The 5,347-nt window shown below is 44.5% G+C and overlaps 1 pseudogene; it reads right to left on the reverse strand.

The window, feature by feature from the left end:
• Positions 1 to 860: 860 nt before the first annotated feature.
• LOC105870096 (heat shock cognate 71 kDa protein pseudogene) lies at positions 861 to 2,192 on the reverse strand (annotated as a pseudogene).
• Between the last annotated feature and the right edge of the window lie 3,155 nt (positions 2,193 to 5,347).

Below are 5,347 nucleotides of genomic sequence, written 5' to 3' on the forward strand. Positions count from 1 at the left end.
TTTATGTAATTGGGTGATACTATATTGGGTGCATAGATATTAAAAATTGTTAAATCTTCTTGTTGGATCTTCCCTTTAATTTTGCTATTTTTAAGCTTATGTTATCTGTAAATATTATAGCTACCTCAGTTTTCTTTTGACTTCCATTTGACTGGATGATAATTTTCCATCCCTTGACCTTCAGCTGAAAGGCATCTTTGTGGATTAGATGTGTTTCTGATAGACAGCAGATACTAGGCTTGTGGATTTTTATCCATTCTGCCAGTCTATGTCTCTTCAGAGGATGGTTTAAGCCATTTACATTTATTGAGAGGATTGAAATCGTAGGAAGATTACCATTCATATTGTTGCTTTGTCTTACTCCTTGAGCCATCATGTAGTTCAAGATGTAAACTTTAATTCTTTGACAATTTTACTTTGAGGAGTGTCTATTGCCCTGTTCAGTTAGAAATGCAGGTCTGAGAACTTCCTGTAGGGCTGGTCTGGACTTTGCAAATTCCTTCAGTGATTGCTTGTTTGAGAAGGACTTTATTTCTCCCTCATAGATCAAACTTAATTTTGCCAGATAAAGAATTCTAGGTTGGGCTTTGTTCTGTTTTAGGAGGTTAAGGATGGGCACCCAATCCCTCCTGGCTTGTAAGGTTTCAGATGAGAAGTCTGCTGTTAGTCTGATACGTTTTCCTTTATAGGTTAATTGTTGTTTTCACCTCGCTGAACGGAGTATTGCTTCTTTCACGTTTACTTTGGTCAGCCTAATGACCATCTGATGAGGTGATTGCCCTTTCATGTTGAGTCTCCTAGGAGTTCTGTGAGCTTCTTGTATTTGGATATCAAGGGTTTTTTTTGTTTTGTTTTGCCAATTTTAAATACAGTTTTATTTAAGACATTGCATTTTCCACTTACAATACAGTGCTTATAAAGTGCAATGTTGTTTCCTCCCCTGTGCCCATGTTCCATATTCAAGAATTGAGAATGCCCAGTAATTTACTATAGCAGCTTAACTTTAAATCTGCCACATAATTTGCTACAAATTTAGATCCTTCAATGTTTTTACTATGTGGAGCACTGATGCATCTATGCTTGGGTTGGCTTAATCAACCTCTTCAATGGTGTGACCTGAGGAAGCACCACCAGAAGGAGGAGCTCCATCACCTAGGAAGCCCCAGGCATTCCTCCTGGCATTCCTCCCAGCATGCCTCCTGCACTCTGGTACAGCTTAGTAATGATAGGGTTGCAGACTTTCTCCAGCACCTTCTGCTAATGTTCAAATTCTTCCTTCTCTGCAGTCTGGTTCTTATCAAACCAGTTGATAATTTCATTACACTTGTCAAGAATCTTCTGTTTGTCCTCATCATTGATCTTGCCTTGAAGTTTCTCATCTTCAACAGCTGCTTTCATGTTGAATGCATAGGATTCAAGTGAATTTTTTGATGACACTTTGTCCCTCTGCTTCTCATCTTCAGCTTTGTATTTCTCAGCTTCCTGGACCATACGTTCAATGTCTTCCTTGCTCAAACGACCCTTGTCATTAGTGATGGTAATCTTATTTTCCTTTCCTGTGCTCTTGTCCACAGCAGAGACATTGAGAATGCCATTGGCATCAATATCAAAAGTGACTTCAATTTGAGGAACACCTCGAGGGGCAGGAGGTATGCCTGTGAGTTCAAACTTGCCAAGTAAGTTGTTATCTTTAGTCATGGCACGTTCACCTTCGTAAACCTGAATGAGCACACCAGGCTGGTTGTCAGAGTAGGTAGTGAAGGTCTATGTCTGCTTTGTAGGAATAGTAGTATTGCACTTAATGAGTACAGTCATACCTCCACCAGCGGTTTCAATACCAAGAGAAAGAGGAGTGATATCCAGGAGAAGCAAATCTTGAACGTTCTCAGATTTGTATACAGACAGGATGGCCACCTGGACAGCTGCACCATAAGCAACGGTCTCATCAGGGTTGATACTCTTATTCAGTTCTTTTCCATTGAAGAAGTCTTGCAAAAGGTTTTGAATCTTGGGGATGCAGGTAGAACCACTAACAGGACAATGTCATGAATTTGTGACTTGTGTAGTTTGGCATCTCGAAGGGCTTTCTCTACAGGGTCCAGAGTGCCACGGAACAGATCACCATTCAATTCTTCAAATCAGGCACGGATAATGGAAGTATAGAAGTCGATTCCTTCATAAAGTGAAGGCATATTTTGTTGTTATATTTTCCTCGAGTATTCCGTGAAATAAGTTTTCCATCCCTTGAAATTGTTCCTCTTCCCTTTCCAGAATCCTGATCACCCTGAGATTTGGCTTTTTTATGTAATCCCACACTTCTTGTAAGCTTTGGTCTTGCTCTTGTTTCTGTGTTCCCTTTCTTCCTCTGATTTGTTTAGGGCATAGGCGTAATCTTCGAGCTCTGAGATTCTTTCTTCTGCATGGTCCATCCTGTTCTTGATGCTTTCTACTGTATTATGGAGATCCCTGATTGTTTCCTTCATTGCCAAAAGTTCTGATTGGTTCTTCTGTATAATTTCAATTTCTTTGGAGAATTTTTTCATTCATTTCCTGAATTGTTCTTGTGTTTTCTCTATGTTGTGATTCTATTTTCTCTTCAATTCCCTTGAGTTTTCTGACAATCCATTTTCAAAATTCTTCCCCTGTCAGTTTAATCATATCATGTAAGTTGGTGTTGGTTGATAGAGGTCGAGTATTATCTTTTGGAGGTGACTTTCCTCTCTGCTCCTTCATGTTTCCTGTGATCTTTCACTGGTTCTTTCTCATCTGGATGTACTGTCGAGGACCGGAGATGTTGGGACTGGGTAATGAGCAAAGATCTGGGATTCCTAAGGATTGACCTATGACAGGGGTGGGAGTATGTGGTCTGGTCCTATAGCATCTTAGAGGAGTTTGAGTCAGTTGGGTAATCTTTGATCTAATGTCTTCACCTTATGTCTATTAAGATTAATAGGTTTAGTCCCCTTGCTTAGAGATTCGGGGGTTAGATAACTCTTCTGAGCGCAAGACCACTCTCAACCTCTAAGTTGAATATGGAGGCACTATGATAGGCTCTGAGATTACTCTGTCTTTTGTTTACTGAGGCCTCTGAGAGTCCCAAGCCAAACAGAGACCTGCCATGTGGCTTATCTCCTGCCAGGATGAGGTTAGTTCCTTCCACACAGAATCCTGGTGGGTTGTTCACCACTAAGGGTATCCTTCAGGCCCGTCAAATCTCAGCCCAGACAACAGATTCCCTCACCCCTCTGTCTTTCCTGGGAGTGGAGCTTCCCCTTTGGCTGTAGGCACCAGCTAACAGGTCACAGTAAAGAGGTAGAGAGGGGACTCAGTTTGATAGGGTGTCCTGATTGGCTGTTAGAGCTGCCTTTCTGTGGCTAGCACCAGCAGGAAGGTGGAAGCGAAGCAGAGGTGACAGTCTTGCAACCCGGATTTCAGGTTGAACAGCCTCTTTCTCAACACTGCCCAAAAATGGAGTTAGACCCTATAGTGTGAAACACCCAGACCCAAGTCGTAGGAGAGTGTGGGTGTTGGTGGCGCCCCAGGTTATATCTGGAAAAGTAGTCTCCTTTGCCACTGCACCTTGCCAAGACTGGCTCTGCTCTCTGAACACAGAGCGCAGGCGGCTAGTGCAGCGAGAGACCACCCAAGATCAATCTGGCGATGTAGCTGCATGAACCATCACTCTCCACCTTCTACCCCTTTAAACACAGAATTCATGATAAATGGTAGGAATGGGAACAGCCTCTTTCTCAGCTCCGCCCCAAGGTAGAGTCAGAACCTTTGGTGCCAAGCGCCCAGTCCCAAGTTGCAGGAGGGTGTGGGTGATAATGTCTCTTCCAGTTATGCCTGGAAAAGCCACCTCCTTCACAGCCTTCCCCAGGTGGGCTCTGCTCTCTGGGCACAGAGCGCAAGTGGATTGTGTAGTGATAGACTGTCCAATATCAGACTGGCAGGGCAGCAGGACCCACCAATCTCCACCTAAATACAGAACCAGAGACAAGAGACAGGTATAGGAGGAGTCTCTTTCTCAGCTCCGCCTTAAGATGGATTTGAAACCTTTGGCATGGAGCGTCCAGTCCCAAGTCACAGGAGAGTGGGGGTGAAAATTTCTCTACAGGCTCTATCTAGAAAAGTAAGCTCCTTCACAGCTAGTTCTTGCTCGTAGTGGCGGGCGCTGCTTTCTGGGCATAGAGTACATGTAGTCTGCGTAGCAAGACACCAGACTGTCCAATATCGGACTGGCAGGGCAACAGTGCCTATCGCCACTCCCTCCTCAACCCCCTTCCAAACACCGAGTCTAAGTCAAACCTCAGGGCTGGGGAGAGAGGAACAGTGTTGGAGGCTCAGAGGGACTTCCTCCAACCCAGGGAGTCCCGATGGATCAAGGAACCTAGCTCTGCGCTCTCTGTCTACTCAGCACCAGCCAAAACCTCAACTGTATCCAAGGCCAAAGCCTCCTTTCATGTAAACTCCCCTCACCCTGGACCTGGAAGCGACCTGAAGGAGATGCCAGAGTGGGCTCTCTGCCAAGCAGGGGAGTGACGGCTGGTTCGGACCCTCCTTCACCTGAAACTGCCTCAGCTGCATCCTAAGGAGAATTTAAAATGTTCCCTGCTTTAGTCTCCTCTCCACACAGCTTTGTCTGGTGCTACCGCTTCCCACTAACTTCAGACACTTCCGGTCCTACGTGGGTGTGGAACTTGGTGTAGGAGGGGGCGTCTCTCGGTGCCAGGTAGGACTGATGCCACTGCCAGCTGGCAGCCACTCAAGCCACACCTCTCTCCCTCCCTGTTGTATATTTCCAATTCCAAGGGTTTTGCGGAAGAATATCAGATTCATCTTTGATTTCAGCTGTAGATTGTTTTCTCCCTCCGATTCCCGGTGAGTGTCTGCAGGCTTGGGAAGCTGGTCCTGTGGAAGTGCAGATCGCTGGCGTGTGGTTGTCCGCTTTCTTCACTTTCCGCTCTGGGAGCAGAGAGCCAGGAGGACACCACTACTCTGCCATTTTTCACAATCTCTAAAGCATGGAATAATTTGCAGAAGGAATCCTGTAGATGAAGACTATGCTTAGAAATCGGAGCAGACGACTTAGGAGGTTGTCTGAGGCTTAGCCTATATAGGACACAATGATTAAAAAATTAGTTAAGAAATCAATAATAAAAGTGATAATTTAAAATAATTCTTTAGGCACTAATATGCTGAGTGCATCAAGAAGAAGGATGCATGGGTAAGGCAGGTCAGCAAGGAAATTGTTACGTTTATTTCTGTATGCTGTGTCAAGACCTGAAACAGGACTAAGGGGGTGGAAATGGGGAAGACTATTGGACCTGAAATATCTAAACAACAG

This window comes from Microcebus murinus, chromosome 1, assembly GCF_040939455.1.
Source record: "Microcebus murinus isolate Inina chromosome 1, M.murinus_Inina_mat1.0, whole genome shotgun sequence".
Taxonomy (NCBI): Eukaryota; Metazoa; Chordata; class Mammalia; order Primates; family Cheirogaleidae; genus Microcebus; species Microcebus murinus.